A 20,331-nucleotide genomic window follows, 5' to 3' on the forward strand; every position below is an offset into this window, starting at 1 on the left:
TCCCTAGGGCACTTCAAATAGCTCTAACATATTACTGAGGATATAGAGGGCTGGGTATATGCCAAGGAAAGACCAGAGGAGGCCCGAATATCTCACTTCTAGCTGACATTGAGACCCTGCATACACAAGAAGTGAAGGTTAAGTCAGAAATGTAAACTGCAGGAGTGTTAAAAGTATGCCTTAACACAGGCACACAATCCTGTGTGGAAGACTTATTTATTCAAGTAATTTATGGAAATCTCTGTCCAGTTAACTGACTACTAAACTAACCAAGCACAGATGTCATTGGCCACAAATGATAGACTTTACGAAATTAATCCTACAGAGTTACTGAACACAAGATAGGAAGAACAACTACAAATTTGGGGGGAAGGATCAGACTTCCAGAGTCATCACATATTACTCAAAATGTCATCTCAAAGAAAAAAAATTGAAGACATACAAAGAAACAACAACAAAGCAGCTAGGAGAAACTGTCCCTATGGGAAACCAGAAGTCAAATTTAGCACAGAATAATGCAAATCAACTGTTATAAATTTGTTTAAAAACTAGAGAAAACCATGTCTAAATAACTAAAGAAAGTAGGGGAACTATGCTCATCAAATAGTGAATATCAATGAAAAAATACATAATTTGTATATAATTATTTTATTATAATATATATACTATATAATTACATATATAAATATAAATTCTACATTTGCAACATACAATAACTGAAATGACTAATACACTAAAGAGGTTCAGCAGGAACTCTGAGCTGGCAGAATCAGCAAACTTGAGGAAAAGTCAATTCAGAGAATCCAACATAAGCCACAGAAAGAAAAAGAATGAAGAAAAATTCACAGAGCCTCAGAGAAATAGACAATACCATCAAACATAGCAATATATGCATAATAGGAGTCTCAGAGGAAAGGAGAGAAAGGGGCAGATATAATATTTGTAGAGATAATGGCCAAAAACTTGGCAAGTTTTAAGATTTTTAAGATTTAAAAAAGACCGAAAATATTTCATTATCAATTAAAAGCTAGATGTGAAAGTGAGAGTGACTCCTAACTAAGATATAAAATGTGTCTGATTTACTGAAGCAGGAGGAAAGAATGATCTAAGGACAAGGTCCAGTACTTATCATGAGATTTGATCATTCCTTACCAAGAAAATTATGCTATTCCAAGGTCAAGGCATGATGGGAAATTAGTAGAACACTGGGATTTGGAATGTGGATGTCAGGGTGTTATAATAATAAATCTGCTGGATTTTCCTGGGTTGGAGAAGCAACCCACACCTATCCGTTAAAAGCAAGTAGTTTCCACTTATTGATGATAATATGTAACTAATTTACTATGGTTTACCTCAAATTATTATTTTGACAGAGTCTTGAAAAATACCTTCCTTCCTTAGTGCTACTATTGTAATATATTTTACATATATATATATATATTAAAAATCTCACTGTGTATTTTATTGTCTTTCTTACTGTTTTAAGCAATGAATATCCATTTCTACTATTGATATTTATTTCTTCTGGTGCTCCTCATTCCTCCCTCCCTCTAGTTTCATGCTTATATCTGGGATTATTTTATTTCTTTAGCTTGAAGACCATTGAACATCTTACCCTTTGTTGCTCTTTTGAGTATAATATTTTTATTTCAATTTGATTTTCAATGAAAACACTTGAAAGATACACAATTTGAGGTTGTCAGATTATTTCACACTTTAGAAATGTCACTTTATTATCATCTTACTTTCATTGTTTTTGTTGAAATTTAGATATCATGTCCCTTGTCGCTCCCTTGACAATACCTTACCCCTTGTTTCTCTTGCTGTTTTAATGTTTTCCTTATCTTTGATTTTCAACAATTTGACCATGAGGTCCATAATTCATAGGTATTTATGTTCTGTTTTGTATTTTCTGAATTCTTGAATCTGGAGTTTGATGTCTTAAATGTGAATTGGAAAATTTCTGTCCATTAATTATTTTTTTTAAATATTGCTTCTGTACAGTTGTCTCTCTCCTCTATTATCGAGACTCTAGCTAACAGTTATGTTATATGGTTCAAAAAGGATGTAAATATAGAGTATTTCAAAAGAGTATTTGAAACTCTAAAAATATACCAAATGATTATTCTAGAAGTACAGAATATAATATCTGAAATTAAGGTGTATTTTATTGGTGTAATAAATAACATAAGACAGCATTACTAAATTTCAGGATAGGTTAAGAAATACAGAGAAGTGTACAGAAAAAAGAACGAGAGAAAAGGGTTGAGTACAAGACATAGGTGGGACAGTTTGAAACCCAATTATATGCTGTTTTAAAAAGACACATTAAAATAAGGAAATACAACAGTTGAAACTACAGTGGTTAAAAAAGTTTATCATTTAAGCACTAACCAAAAGATATTTGGTTTGGCTATATTATTTAAAAAATGGAGACTTTAAATAATAAGAATATTACACATGATATTTTGTAATGATAAAATGTCAATCAACAACATATAAAACCTAACCTTTATGTACCTGATATTATAGTTTAGAAATACATGAAGCAAAATCTGACAGATCAAAAGATTCATATATCAGACATTCTTATAAATTATTTTAAACATTAAAAACAGTTGAGGGACTTCCCTGGTGGCGCACTGGTTAAGAATCCACCTGCCAATGCAAGGACACAGGTTTGAGCCCTTGTCCGAAAGATCCCACATGCCGCAGAGCAACTAAGCCCACGCACCACAACTACTGAGCCTGCACTCTAGAGCCTGAGAACCACAACTACTGAGCCTGCGTGCCACAGCTACTGAAGCCCATACGCCTAGAGCCCATGCTCTGCAACAAAGAGAAGCCATCACAATGAGAAGCCCGTACACCAAAACGAAGGGTAGCCTCCGCTAGCCACAACTAGAGAAAGCCAGCATGCAGCGACAAAGACCCAAAGCAGCCAAAAATAAATAAATTAATAAATAAATTTATTTTTTAAAAAGTTGAAAATACATGTTATGTATACAATTCCTAAAAATAACACAAAATATATTTGCTCTTAAAAGTTTCTAAACATAAACCTAAGCTTCTGTGAGTTAGGAAGTATTTACCACTAAGAAACCACATGCACTTGGCATGTTTTTATTTCCATTTCCGGGATAGTTATTGCATATAGCATACATACAGGTCTTTTAATTGGTATGTGAGGTATTTAACCAAAGACATCTGAGCTCATTCTTCCTGATTTTCTTTTATAATCACTCTTATTACACATGCACTATAGAGGATTTTGGTACCTCCTAGTTTCACAAACACTATCTTACTTTTAGCAGCTTCTAAACTTTAATATATTATTAATTCCTTCATTAGTCGTGTTGTAGTTGTTTTAATTTTATTACGTAGTTTGAGATCCTAGAATTTAGTATATTTTTTAATATATTTTCATTTTAAGAAGGTTAACAATTATATATTTATGATAATATAGATATTACCATAACATTCTTTCTGATTCTATGCATATTCCATGACTTTTTCTGGCTATATGTACATACATATGTAAATATATTTTCATATATATAAACACATACATGTATTACTGTATATTATACATCATAGTGCCTAAGGGAATAACTCTAAAAGTAGCAATACTTAGGTTTGAATCCCAGCACAGCTCTTGTTCCTTTAACTATAGAATGAATATAACATCAGTACCAACTCATGCATGTAACTGTGTAATAAAATAATCTAATACACATAATTGTTATTAAATTTTTACTGCTACCATACTATTCCTACACACACAACACCCACACACACATCCATACAAAAACACACATATAAATGCACACACATATATACTGTTTATATATATATGTACACATATATTAATATATGCTGTTTTTATTCATAAAAATATATTGGATAGATTAGGCATCATTTAAAAAATAAATGTAACTATTGTAATGATTAATAATCATTATGATTTTAAAAATATTACTTCAGAGATGTACTGGATTTAAAATTTGATTGGAATAATATTAAAAGATCCGAAGATAACTTATATAAAAGATAACTGTGCTTAATTAATAAATTCTTCAACATGTTAATAGTAATAAGCCCTGCAGACAAAACCAATATTCTTAAAAACAAAGAAAATTAGAGGTAATGAAAGGTAGAAACTCCATAAAACCCATCTCTAAGCATTCCCCCAAAGAATTTTCACCTGAAGTTTTCAAACTTTTTGAAAGGCTTTCTTCTACCACAGAAGACTGGGATTGACATATACACACTATTGATACTAATGAGAACTTACTGTACAGCACAGGGAACTCTGCTCAGTGCTCTGTGGTGACCTAAATGGGAAGGAAATCCAAAAAAGAGGGGATGTATGTATATGTACACCTGATTCACTTTGCTGTACAGCAGAAACTAACACAACATTGTAAAGCAACTATACTCCAATAAAAACTTTAAAAAAAAGAATTTTCTACTCACAAGTTACTTTTTTTCCATTCCATTGGTAAAAGAACATGCTACAAAACCCCATAAACTATAATAACCTATCACGATGTACTACATTCTTTAGCCATTACATGCCAATCATTTTATTTTTTCACACTTACCATTGTATACTAAAAAAATGACAGCTATAGAAACAGTAGAAGTACATTGTGATGCTACTTATGCTTCGCCCAGTTGTGAAGCAGTTATACTCCAATAAAGATCTATTAAACAATATTTCTTTTAAAATAAATAAAATTTACAAAAAGAAGAAATACATTGTAAAACAATTTCTATTCTAACAATGAATAAAACATCTCTTTTCATATTAAGGTCTGCAAACATGAGTTTGCCATTCTTTGTAATTACCATGACTGATCATCAATTTAGTAGATATCAGACATGCATACTTTTTTACATTACCATGGATAAATTTTCCATGTTTTTATTGGAACCAATGTTTGTTTTCCTGTTTAGGACTGGAAGTATTCTATCTTTTTCCTTTTGATCATCATCAGTATTGAGCAAGTTAATATTTGTGTGATTTCTGTGTATTAAAATGTCTTTCAGCTCCAACTCCTCTTATTCTTACTCTTATAATTTTAATTCCAGTACGCTCTTTGGTCAAATTGTTCTAACTATCCAAATGTGTCACTCTCTTACAGTCTTTCTCTCTTCTATCTCATTTCCATTTCCTAGAGAGGGATGTGCATACTAAAAAGAGAAAACCTGAGACAATTCTTTTTTTTAACTTACATTCTTGCACACAGAACATTATATTCTTTATTCAGACAAAAGTAGCACTATTTATTTAAAATATCTTAAAATTTTATTTTAGCAGTATTTTAGAAAAGATGCTTAATTCAAGTTGAAAAGATAAGGAACTGTATCATATTGCCCCAGGATAGGGCACAAATTAACATATTTGATGAATTAATGTATGTAATTATAATTGATAAATGCCTTCAAAAGATAAAAATGATAATTGAAAAAATTCAAAAGGAAGTGTGAGAGACAAAAACATTCAAAGTAGAGTTTTCCCATTTTTAACAATGGCATTTGTAGACTGTATAGACATTCACAGTGATTACTATGAAGAATTATAATTATTTAAATGTTCAAGATGTTGTCTAAGAAGTTACTATATTTATTTATTATCTTATTTTAGATGTAGACTTTCTTAATTATGTGAACTGGACAATTTCTAGAGGTTCTCTCTTGGTTGTTGAGATTGACAGCAATCTTCACAAGAAAAAGACTCAAGTTTATTACTTCTGGCTCTTCTCCCATGGAATAATATCCTCAATGAGGACAACTAAACTAGCACTCTCTCTCCCTCTCTCTCTCCCTCCCTCTCTCTCTCTCTCTCTCTATCTCTATCTATATACATACACAAACACACATATATTTACACACACACACACACATGGTGTATGTGTTCTCTGTTGTTTCACTATATTGCTTTATTCTCCTTTGAGATCATTAAAGGAAAGTAAAATCAAACTTTGGTTTCTCAATTACATATAAGGTCAGAATTCATTGTCTCAGAAATGAATCTGTTACACTTTGAAGGAATGATGTAGTAGAAGTTTGCCTTCTGGGTATAGGCTGTGTGTGGTTCCTTAATATTTTAATTTAAATTTGTATTGATCTCTTAACCCAACATCTTGCTTTAAATTCTTTTTTCTCAGATGCCATACAAATTACAGAAACATTTAGCTAATGCCTCGCTGATAGAAGATTACACATAAACCCTTGAAATGTATTCAAGTGCTTATTATAATGAGAGCAAAAATGATGCTATACATTGTGTGCTAATATATTATGTTTCATTTATGAACAGTACAAAAATTTTCTAATATAAAGAATTATTAGACACACTTTTTAAAAATTGAAGTATGGTTGATTTACAGTACTGTATTAATTTCAGGTATATAGGAACACTTTTATTCCAATCATTTCATTACTGTTGATGTTTTTGCTGTTTTTAATGATAGGTCCTTATTAACAGATTTAGAGAATTATTCAGTGTGTGTGAAAACTTAAATCCATTTTAGTAGATTATTACCTCTGTTATTTGGCAATAGTTATAAGAATATCATCTATATTGCTTTTGCCAGAACATTCTCTATTGAAGAGTTATATAATATGGCAGCTGTTCCATGCCCAGGTAGTACTGTTTTTGACACTCCACATCTTTCAACCACCTTTTAAACAAATATTATCTGGAATTTTCTTTGGATAACGTATTTTGAGTAACTAGTACAGTCAGAGATGTGGTTCAGTTGGTATTTATGCCAACACCCCCTCCCCAAAAGTGGACACTAAAGGCTTAGTCTAATAAGCTAATTTCATGCTCCTAATGGTTTGTTCAAAAATAGGCATAGGACCTAATTTTGGCCAATGATAAATGAAATTTTCTATGGATTTTGGCAAAGCAAGTTTCCTTGCCTTTTCCTCAGTTTCTACATGGATAGACTCTCATTCATCTCTTAGACTTGATTATTGAAAGCATAAAGGCTAAAAGTGGAATAGGGACTCTTACTAGCTCCACTTTGTGGGAAGTGGCTAAGGTCCAGACAGATTACTTATTTTATTTGGGCTCACACAGTTAGTAAACATCAGAACTGGGATAGGAAACCACACTGTCACATTGGTCTGTATTCACCACATCCTTCGAAGATAGATATTTATCACTCCCAATTTATAGATGAGAAAAACAAGGATCAGTGAGGTTAGAGCAATACTGACTTCAACTCATGGGTATTTTACCACGTCTTGTAAAAACATCTGTTGTAGAAGTGGTTTGCAGGGGCTCATCCACCTTAGTTATTCCCCTAATATGAGTTACTGCACTCTGCAATCCTTCTCAAAAATTCAAAAATTTATGTCCACTTCAAAATGTGGCCCATCTATACATACTCCAGGGCATCCATTGTGCATACACATTGTGCATACATATACACACACACAAATGCAATTACACACACAGAGCACACACACAAACAAGTCTGAAAGTACACCTATTTTGCAACCACAAAGAAAGAGCAGGTGTGTGGATGTAGACATATAATTGTATGCTGATCAGAGAAGGCAGAGCAGAAACCAAGAATATGCTTGTCATTGATGAAAATATTTGAGAAGATGGACCAAACCTTGCCTGAGCCAGCTTTGCCTCTGGATTTTTCAATTATGAGGCACAAAACTTCCTCTTACTATCTAACAGACAATGAGATGGATTTTGTGTCAGTTAAAAGAAGATTCATAAAAGATATGTTATTGCTCAGAGCTTTTTGTTTTTTGGAAAGACTAATGATAATAGTACCATTAACTGCATGAACAAGTAATGCAGGAGATGGAATCACAGGTAACAATAATTTTATCTTTTTAAAATTTGAAACCAGAGTTGACTCCATTGGAAAGATTTGCAATGCTATATTCATAAGCTAAGAGAGTATATAATATCCAGACTCTAAATTCTTGGGAGACTACTCCATGTGGTCACTAATATTGATTTTTATCTTTGGAAAATTTTTCACTCATCAACGGCCCTGTCCATATTTCTGTTTAGGCCTTCACAATATCAACTTTGAAAATTGCAATAGTTTTCTAACTATTTTTCTTTATTATATTTTTATTTTTTACTTTTTTTTGGCTGTATTGGGTCTTCGTTGCTGCGTGCGGGCTTTCTTTAGTTGCGGCAAGTGAGGTCTACTCTTTGTTGCGGTGCGTGGGCTTCTCATTGCAGTGGCTTCTCCTTGTTGCAAAGCATGGGCTCTAGGCACGTGGACTTCAGTAGTTGTGGCACGTGGGCTCAGTAGTTGTGGTTCCCGGCCCTAGAGCACAGGCTCAGTAGTTGTGGCGCACGGGCTTAGTTGCTCCACGGCATGTGGGATCTTCCAGGACCAGGGCCTGAACCCGTGTCCCCTGCATTGGCAGGCAGATTCTTAACCACTGCACTACCAGGGAAGCCCTTTCTAACTATTATTAACTAATAGTTTCTATTATTAACTAATAGTTTCTATTTAACTTTTCTAACTCTGAAAGAGTGAGAGTGAAAGAGAAAGATACAGATATAGGTCTCCAATTATTTTCTGTTTCTCTGGAGAATCCAGACTAATACATTGGTTATGATGGCTAAAAGCCAATATAGGTACTGATAAATTTCTGACAAGTGAATGCAGGCACATGAGCCTACATGTTCCTGTTTGTCACTTGGAAGGCACCTAGTCAAAGACAGAGTACCATCTGCATTAGTTCCAACCCGATGGGGTTCCTATCTGCTCTGAGAAATGTTTACTTATGCACTAGTCTGCAGGAGTAAGTGGGTCTACATGACTGCAACAACTTGGCATATGCCAGGGTTTCAGGGGAGGCCTTTGCAAAGACTCCTAAGCTCCAAATGTAATGTAACAGGTATGTTAGACCCTCAGCTGTGATCTGAGCATGATTCCAATTGTGGCAGTGTTATCAGTGTTGGTGGCCTGTATACAAATTTGTGACTCAGTAGGCGCTTCTATCTCTGTGAATGCATGAATTGGTTTAAACCTACACTAGAAATTGAAACTTGGTATCACGGACTCAAATACTCTGAATTGAAAGCTAAAATTAGGACACAGAAAAAGATAATGTCTGCATTTTGTAGTACTTTAATCCAGAAGAATACTCTTGTTCTGTTTTGTGTGTATATCTTCAGGTTGGATCAAAGCCCCAGATTAACTGATGGTACATATAAAAGGCACATTTTTTTCTAAAAGGGATAAATAGTATTACAGTATTACATGTGTGTTAAACATATTTTGTATGTACAGATGTCCAATACGTAACTACAAGTCGCATATGACAATCGAGTAATTGAAGACTGGTTAGTAAAGCCACTTTTTAAGTTTTATATATTTAACAATACACTTATTTATATTTCATATATTTAAATTAATTGAAGTCTAAACGCCAATAGCCATGTGGCTAGCGACTACCAACTCTAAGTACCTAAGTGGATAGAATACCTCTAAATAACTAAATTCTAAGTTCTACATTAGCATAACTTATCATTTAACAATTAGTATTTCCATTTTTATTTTCATTTCAGGTTCAAGAGTTTAGTAATTTTTCTTATGTTTCATTTATAATTAATAGATGATTTAGCAATATATTATGGCATTTATGAATTATAATATTTTTGTCTTTATAATGTTATTTTACTATTTACAGCATTCTTTTCAGATCATTAAATGCACCACAGTCATGATAACTTTAACCTTTATTCTGAAAGAGGTGAAGAGCTGTTAAATAGTTGTTCAGCAGGCAGTGATATAGCCAGATGTATTTTATTAGACATGTCATTTTGGCAGTTGTATTATTGGACTAGGGTAAGGATGGAGTCAGAGAAACTAGTTAGAAAGCTGCATCTCTCTCTCCCTCTCTCTCTCTCTCTATGTATATATATATATAGAGAGAGAGAGACAGAGGGTGAGACACAGAAAGAGACACAGAAGAGGGATTGACTCACAGGATTATAGAGTCTGAAACGTCTAAGATCCGCAGTCATCAAAGTAGAGATTCAGGAAAGCCAATGGTATAGCTCCAGTCTGAATCCAAAGGCAGGAGAACCAGGAGAGCTGACAGTGTTAGTTTCAAGTCCAAACCCTGAGATCCAGGACTGAGGATAGTATAAGCTCCACTCAGAGTCCGTGTTATTTAGGATAAGCTTATTTATACTACATTAATAAACAAGCTCACAAATTTCAAAATCAAGTTTATTTCACTCATTGCGTGTCTTCAGTGGGGTTCGGTCATCATGGACATTTAAGAGATCTGTCTAATAAAGATGTTGATCAGAGCAGCAGGGAAAAAGAGAGCATGGCATACCATGCTTTGGGATCTAAAAGTTCTGCCCAAAAGGGCATACATTACTTTGGTTCACTTTTCATTGATCCTAGTGAGTAACAGGTCCATGCCTGAGTTTTGGTTGCAGAGAGATGAAGCTTAATATTTACATAGAGTGAGAGTGCCAACAATTTTAAATGTGATTAGTGAAAATCACAATCATTTCCTCATTAATCCTATAAGGCATCTAATCATTTCCTTTTGTTTTGCTCGCTTCTGTAACTCAAGTCCTCCATGAGCCCTTATTATATATCTTTTATCAGTGTTTTGTCCTGCCTACTCTTCTCTGTCTTGTTTTCAAGTTAGCTTTTATTTCTACTATAAAATATTTCTCTCAATTTTTTTGAGCTCTATCAGCTTAAATTCATTTTGCCACATAATTTCTGGGCCCTTAGGTCTATATGTTGAGTTCATATTTTTAAATGGGTGATATGCTAGTTTTGTAAATATGGTCACAAATTTTTTTGTAACTCCTCCCTTCAAGAGGTGGGCCCTGATTCCTCTCCTTTTGATCGTAGGCTGAACTTAGTGACTTGCTTTTAAGAAATAAAATAAAGTGGAAGTGAAGTGATGGCATACAACTTCAAAAACTAGGTCATAACAAAGCATTGTGACTGCCTTTCTCTCTCTCTCTCTCTCTTTCTCCTTCATCACTTGCTCTGGGAAAGCAGCTACCATTTTCTTAGCAGCTCTATGGGAAGTCCTCATGGCAAAGAACTGAGATATCCTGACCTCAGCCACCTGAATAAAGAGGGAGGTGGATCCTTCAGCTGCTGTCAAGCCTTCAGATGACTGCACCATGGGCAGACATATTAATGACAAGTTCATGAAAGGCCCTCAGTCAGAACCACCCAGCTAAGCTTTTCCTGAATACCTAACCCACATAAACTGTGAGATAATAAATGTTTGTCATTTGAAACTACTAATTAATTTCTTAAGCCACAATAGGTAACTAATACAGATTATTACTTTGATACTTTTTTTTCAAATTCTTGTGAAAATTTTAATGATTTTCACCAGCTGCATTTGACAATGACAACATTTGGAGGGTTTACTTTCTGTTTTATGTTTATTTTTCCCATCAGTTTGCTTATTTTTTAATTTTGATTTTTTAAAATTAATAAATAATTTTGAATGAGGCTGGTAATCCTTGGCCATTTTGTTCATGCTAGAAATAATTATCTCTGGTTTACAGTAAGTTTACAATATGAGCATCTAAATTACTTTGCATTTTACTGCTCTACAGAGATTAAAGCTTCATTTCTTCCCACAATATAGAGTCTTCCCCCTTCAACATGTTTTAGTAACATATTGCATGTTTGTGTAAATTCTAGTGCTATGATGTTCAACTTATTAATCAAATTCCTTTGGAAGAATATTTTTGCATTTCTAAATTTTTCTGAGCATCCATTGCCAGACTGTGTTTCCATTCTTGTTATAAACAATGGACTGGTACCATTTTTGAAAAAACTGTCTTGGTCTGAGGCTGGCACTACAATCATCTTTTCTAAACATCTTTTCTCCCCTCTGTTTGACTTTCACTGTATGTAGCAGCCTTTCCTGTCCCTATTTGGAGTTACAGAAGCTCTTATTTGTGTGGAAAATGGCAATTGCTCTTTTGGTTCTATTTCTCTTTGTTGTTGTGACGTGAGTTCTGAGCAGGAAAAAAGCAGTTCTATTTTAGCTCAGACATATTAATACCAGAAGCTTTCCAGTTTTAAGAAACTCCTTATGAACATATAGATGTTAAGCTCCAATAACCATATACACTTACATAATTAACCACTTTAATCAGGAGTCTCCTTTCTTTTCCTTATTTGTTTCCATCCAATTCAAAAATTGACTAAAGTTCTATTCCACAATGGAAGAATAGCCAGCTATTAATTTAACAATGAATAGTAAGTTTGAGAAGATTGAATGAATCATTTTATTCTTTTATTTTACCCATCTCAAGACTAATCAAATTGTAGAGTTTTGCACTGGAAGAAACCGTGGGTAACTTCAGTCTCTTTCTCTCTCGGTCTCTATTAAGCTCCTTTAGAGCATCTTTATTTTAGCAATGAGTGCATTGCCATATTTCCTAAATACAAAATGAAATTGTCCAAATTTTTAAAAAAAGATACAAGAAATCTCTGTTAATACTATTATTATTTTATCCTTAGTACATATAAGAATTGTCAAAATGACAATTACCTCTCAAATGTGTCAGAATACAGCAACTATTAGTAATAAAAATGGCACATATATATTTATTAGTCATGCGCCTACCCCAATTCTAAATGTTTTATGTTAGCATTCAGTTTTTGCAATCATCTTATGTGATAAGCACAAATATTATCACCATTATACAAACTGGGAAAATGATGCCCAGTGATTTACCCTAAGTCACATAGTTAATAACTGGCAGAGCTAGAATTAAATTAGGCAACCTAATTCCAAAATTCATACTTTCAAATACTGCTCTTTTTTCTCTGTAAGCATCAGGCTAAATGCTTTAAAGGAAACATGGACTCTCATCAGTTACAGTGGAACTGCATTTTACAGATAAGGCCACTAAACTTCAGAGAGGCTAAGTAACATATTTATAGTTACACAATTTGGAAGTGAAACATTTCATATTCTAACCGAATCTCATGTTCTGTGGTTCTTACTGCCCCTAGACAGACTGATGTCCATACCTACTTTGTAAATGGATTGTTTGAATATTTGGATGTAGCTTGCTCAAATCTAAGTAATAATTTATATTTTTGATTAGCTGGCCCAGATTTTTATTTTGAGAAGGAACAGAGAAAGGACTGTATCATCCTGTCCAGATAACACTATTAAGTGCTAATGATAAAATAAAATGTTTGTTAGAGATTTCAACATTTGTGCACACTGCATTGCCACATATACTTTTTAACATATGTAATATATCTGCCTTGTGAAATGGAACACAACAAATATTGATAATTTTATTTAGAAGATTATATTTTTTTCTTAGATTCTTAAAATAGTCCCTTTGATTAAATCTCATATTTGGTAAGTATTGAACTCTCACTTCTTCAACAGTATAATTAAGAGTGTTTTATCAACAGTAAAATTAGGAATTTTTTTAGGCATTAAATGAGAGAGACCAAACAACCTTTTTACAAGAGAGAAAAAAAGGAAAAAAAAAATCACCATTTTCATTTTCTGTGAGAAATTTTCTAGCAATAATTATTTTCTGACTTAATAGTTACAATGGCAGGTCCTAAAATATGCTTAAAAACCACTTAAACATTTCACAGCTGTATGAAAACTTCATGGCTCACTATGGACATCTAAATTAGAAGAATATAACATAGTTCTTATTTTTCATTCTAGCCAGACACATGGGTTTAGCAGATGCAGAAGAATTGAAATAATGTTTCATATTTCTGTAAAACAAAACAAAACAAAAAATTGGACACTTGACTAATCAATAGGATTCCCCTTATTTAAAATATACCAAAATGTCATCTTTGCTAGGGTTTAGAAATGAAAATATATTAAACAAAAATAACTTTATTAGTTATGAAATTTAATGTGATAATCTGATTTAAATGTGAACAATCATTGTGATTTCCAAAGAATATTTTTAGGAGGTAAGAACTACAACGATCATACTTAATGAACCACATTTTTACTGAGAGTTGTACTGTTATCATAATCTCTTTACCAGTGTTACAGTCTTCTCTTTAAAAAGATAATTAGGTGTCAATACACAGCATTCCATTATGGAAATAAAAATGATGGGTTTTTTGAGTTTTTTCCCATGAAAGAGTTTTTATATTTGTATGCAAGCTTTAGTAATCATGATTCATATTTAACTATTAATTTTTAAAAAAATTCAGGCTTGATATTCATGAGAATGACATTTATATATATTTTCAAAGAAAATCTTATCTTAGAATAACTTTTCAGCCTCTAATATGCTACCCTATACTATTTTTTTTTGAATTTTTGAATTTTATTTTATTTATTTTTTTATACGGCAGCTTCTTATTACTTATCTATCTTACACATATTAGTATATACATGTCAATCCCAATCTCCCAATCAATCCCACCACCACCACCCTCCATCCGCCCACTTCCCCCCCTTGGTGTCCATACATTTGTTCTCTACATCTGTGTCTCTATTTCTGCCTTGCAAACCATCTGTACCATTTTTCTAGATTCCACATATATGTGTTAATATACAATATTTGTTTTTGACTTAACTTCACTCTTTATGACAGTCTCTAGATCCGTCCACGTCTCTACAAATGACCCAGTTTTGTTCCTTTTAATGGCTGAGTAATATGCCATTGTATATATGTACCACATCTTCTTTATCCATTCCTCTGTTGATGGGCATTTAGTTTGCTTCCATGACCTGGCTCTCGTAAATACTGCTGGAATGAACACTGAGGTGCATGTGTCTTTTTGAATTATGGTTTTCTCTGGGTACATGCCCAGTACCCTATACTATTTTCATTTTATGTATAAATGATTCAGGTAGTAGGGGAGAAAGTCATTCCCATCTATTCAAGAATATCTTGACATGCAGTGAATAGAACAAGGAAGGGGGAGTTCTTGGTACAGGTGAGCCTGCATTTCCCCCCCACCCCAGATGCAATGATATACTTTTCTTTGCCAGATGATCTGCCAGATGACTGCTTTATCTGTTGGCACTTTGGAATTCAAGCTCTCAGTGAGTTGCTCCTTTCCAACTAATCACTGTCACTGAGAATGGCACATTACCAAAAGTATGAGTCAAGTCATAGCTGGAAAAGATTAAGGTACAGCAACAACTGGGAACTCTAGGAGACTCTGGGGATAGAGAAGGTTAATTGGAAATGCTTAAATTAATGTTCATTAATTTAATAAACTGAAGTGCCTTCATTGTTAAAAGTAGATTGGATTACTTTTCTTTCACCTAATAATGCCTGTTATTCATTTGAGAAGATTCATTTTAGATATGGAAATGAATAAATATATAGAACTTAAAAAAAAAGTGAGAGATAAAGAGTTTCCAAAGTAACCTTTGAACTCCTTTCTAATTCTAGAATAAATAATTCATATCTATTTGAAAACTGGAACCCATACTATATTATTAAAGTGTGTTTTCAGAGTCTAATTATTTTACAGTGTTAAACACATAACAATTATTAGCAATATTGCACATTCCCAAAGTGTGCTCTCTACAACACTTTTTGTAAAACAAGTTTCTGGGGTCATAAATTTGGGAAACACTAAAATAATAGCTTTCTTATAAAGATTCATATTGCTCATTAGCATTCACATAAACTATATTTAACTCTAAATTTCTCAACATTTCATCACTGAATATGTTTTCCAAGTAACACCTACTAAGAGATAATGAAAACACAATTTGACAAAAGCTGGCTTTAGATTATTCAAGGTAACTCAAATATTCTATCCTTGTTTTTGTTTTTGTTTTTTAAGATAAATCTCTTCAGAGAACAGTAGAGGGAACAAAACAAAACATTTAAAACTATAAAATTTTGACTCATTTTAACATAAAAAAAGGACAAGATATTTAGATTGGCAGCATTAAAACTTTGTATAGGTTATGTATGTTTTGTTTTCATTTTAATCAAATTAAGACAGATATGTAAAAAATCTTATTAACCATTCAACTTATTAAAAATATTTAATTTATATTTGGAATCAAGACCAGCTAATTACATTTTGGTTTGTTTTGTTTGTATTTTATCATTTGATATTTTCATTGTCCAACCCCTTTAGGTTTACTCCCTAGACATTCAATTGATACTGGGTCACCATAAGAAAAAAGATTCATGTCAAGATTAATTGAGGCATAATTTCAGCAAATCCAGGGCTATAAATGCATTTTTCTGTCTTTACTTGAATATCTTTGAAGTTTGGATTTTGTATAAATAGTGCCAAATAAAAAATGATTTATAAGTTCCCCCAGGTGTCCCAAACTCACTTACTGAATTATTCATCTTCAGATCACATATGTGAAGTTTCACAGCACATTAAATATCCCTATATGTACATGCTTATTTCTCACTCCTTAAATTCTCATTTTTATTTTCTGCTATTTTGTATATTCCTGTGGTAATAAATACATTTTTAATCATAGATGAATAGATGCTTTGACATCAGAATAGGAAAACCCTCATATCTTTGTTTTTAATTTCCATTAGTATTTTTATTTTTAGATATATATTTTCCATATCAATTTTAGGATCAAATTGAGAAGGTTCAAAATATCCTGTTTGGATTTTGATTGAAATATCATTGCATTTATCAATTAGTTTGGGCAAAATTTATCACTTAACAGTACTGAAATAGTCACAGAACTGAAAGGATCCGTAGGCATGATAGCAATCCTTTTTATTCAGATCTACTTTACATCTTTCTGTGGAGTTTGTCTGAAGAAACTGTGATTCAGATAATTCTGAGTTTCTTCAGGTTCTGATTGTTATTATAAATGAACTATACTTTCCTATTATATACCTTTTGTTTATTTCTGATATAAAGGAAGTCTATGGATTTTACTGTATTTTATCTTTCATTCATGAATATTTTATTCATATGAAGGCTAGAAATCCATATAAATTATGACATAATAGCTTGCCAATTGATTTTCTAGTAAATAATTAGATATTAATATCAATCTTTATAAATCCTCTTCTTTCCCAATAGTTAATACATTTTAATTATTTTCCTTATTTTATTGTTTTGTGATGGTTCTCCATATAGAATTGAAAGGTTAGAGATAAAATTAATTATCCTTGTTCTGGTCCAGATTCTATGGTCACTAATTTAATGCATCATCAGTAAGAATGATGTTTGCTTTAGATTTGGAGTATCTAATCTTTAGTATAGTGAGAAATTTCTTCTTCCTCTTCCTAATTTCCTAAAGTTTTAAATAGCAATAGAAGCTTAATTATATAAAATGATTTTTGGTAGTAAAAAGCATTGGTTATTTTTCCCTACTCAGTCCAGCATTTTAGTAAATTATATTGGTGCATTTTCTATGTTGAAACATCCTTGGGTGTCTAAGTCTTATTTGCTCAAGGAATTTGGGTTATGTTATATTATAAATTTGAGTTTGAGTTCTGTTAGCCTCATAAAGACATTTGATAGTTGCTTGTATTTTCAGTTATCTGTTCTCTTTGTGTAAATAAGAAATAACAAGTCCGACAAATCTTGATACAACTCACATAAAAGAGTTCTGTTTCAGAAGCTAGATCATTAATTTTCTCTGTTTATTGTATATTTGGGTTTTATATTTATATTTAAGTCAATGTGGCATTTTGTGTGCTCCTAAGAAAATGTCCATTTCATCTTTATTTTAATATTTATCTTAATAGAAATGCTATTTAGAAATAACCTCTTTATGTGGTTATATTCCTCTTTTTAATAAAGACGATTTGCACCTTGTCTTATCTTTATATTTGTGGTAGGACTGCCAATTATTTGAAGTAGTCAATGGAGTTTTGTCTCATCGATCAACTCTATTTTCTTTGTTTTGTTGTACTATTAAATTTACTTCTGCTTTATGTTTATAATCCTCCCTAATTTAGAGGCTTTTAAAAATTTTTAAACTTTGCTATTTTCTTCAGTCTTTTTGTTTTTGGTTTTATTGTTGTTTGTTTTTTAATAAAGGCTTTTAAGGTTATGATTTTTCCTCTGTGTATTTAGAAATTTCTGTAGGTTTTTGCTTATATACTTTCATTGTGGCCAGGGTTATTTTGTAACAACTAGTATTAATTCATATATTTTATATATAGTTTTTATTGTTGTGGTTTAGAATTGTGTATTTTAAGTATGGTCGGGCCTTTACATATTTTTCCACATTTGAACTGATGTCTTCTGAAAGAGAATGTCAGTTACTTCTTAGGTTTTATATCAGTTTTTGAATTATGTATTTTGAAATTAAATTATAAGGAATATTAATGTTATTATTATTATTATTAATGTTTATTATGTTTGTTATGGATTTTTTTATCGGTGTGAAATAACCCACTTTGCTCTTATAAAAAAAATTAATTCTGCATCATTTGACAGTATCATTGTTTCACTGGAATTTATATTGTTACCATTTTCTCTTCTATTTTCAAACTTGCAGTGATATTTTTATTGTAGAAATACTTCCTTAAAGAGCACAGAGCTGATATAAATGTGTCTAATAATATAATATAATTTAAAAATATACATACATATTTACATGCAGATATTATCAGAATTTCTATGATCTTTACTTTTTTATTTTTTAACATTTTTATTGGAGTATAATGCTTTCCAATGGTGTGTTAGTTTCTGCTTTATAACAAAGTGAATCAGTTATACATATACATATGTTCCCATATCTCTTCCCTCTTGCATCTCCCTCCCTCCCACCTTCCATATCCCACCCCTCTAGGTGGTCACAAAGCACCGAGCTGATCTTCCTGTGCTATGTGGCTGCTTCCCACTAGCTATCAATTTTACATTTGGTAGTGTATATATGTCCATGCCACTCTCTCACTTTGTCACAGCTTACCCTTCCCCATCCACATATCCCCAAGTTCATTCTCTAGTAGGTCTGTGTCTTTATTCCCGTTTATTGCCACTAGGTTCTTAATGATCTTTTTTTTTTTTTTTCTCTTAGAGTCCATATATATGTGTTAGCATACATTATTTATTTTTCTCTTTCTGACTTACTTTACTCTGTATGACAGACTCTAGGTCCATCCACCTCACTACAAATAACTCAGTTTCGTTTCTTTTTATGGCTGAGTAATATTCCATTGTATATATGGGCCACATTTTCTTTATCCATTCATCTGTTGATGGACACTTAGGTTGTTTCCATGTCCTGGCTATTGTAAATAGAGTTGCAATGAATATTATGGTACATGACTCTTTTTGAATTATGGTTTTCTCAGGGTATATGCCCTGTAGTGGGATTGCTGGGTCATATGGTAGTTCTATTTGAGTTTTTTAAAGGAACCTCCATACTGTTCTCCATAGTGGCTGTATCAATTTACATTCCTACCAACATTGCAAGAGGGTTCCCTTTTCTCCACACCCTCTCCAGCATTTGTTGTTTGTAGATTTCTTGATGATGGTCATTCTGACTGGTGTGAGGTGATACCTCATTGTAGTTTTGATTTGCATTTCTCTAATGATTAGTGATGTTGAGCATCCTTTCATGTGTTTGTTGGCAATCTGTATATCTTCTTTGGAGAAATGTCTATTTAGGTCTTCCACCCATTTTTGGATTGGGTTGTTTGTTTTATTGATATTGAGCTGCATGAGCTGCTTGTAAGTTTTGGAGATTAATCCTTTGTTGCTTCATTTGCAAATATTTTCTCCCATTCTGAGGGTTGTCTTTTCGTCTTGTTTATGGTTTCCTTTGCTGTGCAAAAGCTTTTAAGTTTCATTAGGTCCCATTTGTTTATTTTTGTTTTTATTTCCATTTCTCTAGGAGGTGGGTCAAAAAGGATCTTGCTGTGATTTATGTCATAGAGTGTTCTGCCTATGTTTTCTTCTAAGAGTTTGATAGCGTCTGGCCTTACATTTAGGTCTTTAATCAATTTTGAGTTAATTTTTTGTGTATGGTGTTAAGGAGTGTTCTAATTTCATACTTTTACACGTACCTGTCCAGTTTTCCCAGCACCACTTATCGAGGAGGCTGTGTTTTCTCCACTGTATATTCTTGCCTCCTTTATCAAAGATAAGGTGACCATGTGTGCGTGGGTTTATCTCTGGGCTTTCTATCCTGTTCCATTGATCTATATTTCTATTTTTGTGTCAGTACCATACTGTCCTGATTACTGTAGCTTTGTAGTATAGTCTGAAGTCAGGGAGCCTGATTCCTCCAGCTCCGTTTTTCGTTCTCAAGATTGCTTTGGCTATCCGGGGTCTTTTGCGTTTCCATACAAATTGTGAAATTTTTTGTTCTAGTTCTGTGAAAAATGTCAGTGGTAGGGATTGCATT

General features: G+C 32.6%; 2 long non-coding RNA genes across 2 annotated transcripts in view; one reads left to right on the forward strand and one right to left on the reverse strand.

The window, feature by feature from the left end:
* LOC309604979 overlaps nt 1-20,331 on the reverse strand; it is a 1,175,000-nt gene that overhangs the window by 394,550 nt on the left and 760,119 nt on the right. The gene's annotated exons all lie outside the window — the stretch shown is intronic.
* The window catches only part of LOC309604965, a 237,472-nt gene that overhangs the window by 848 nt on the left and 216,293 nt on the right, over nt 1-20,331 (forward strand). The gene's annotated exons all lie outside the window — the stretch shown is intronic.

This window comes from Balaenoptera borealis (genome assembly GCF_965194805.1).
Source record: "Balaenoptera borealis genome assembly, chromosome: 11".
Classification (NCBI taxonomy): domain Eukaryota; kingdom Metazoa; phylum Chordata; class Mammalia; order Artiodactyla; family Balaenopteridae; genus Balaenoptera; species Balaenoptera borealis.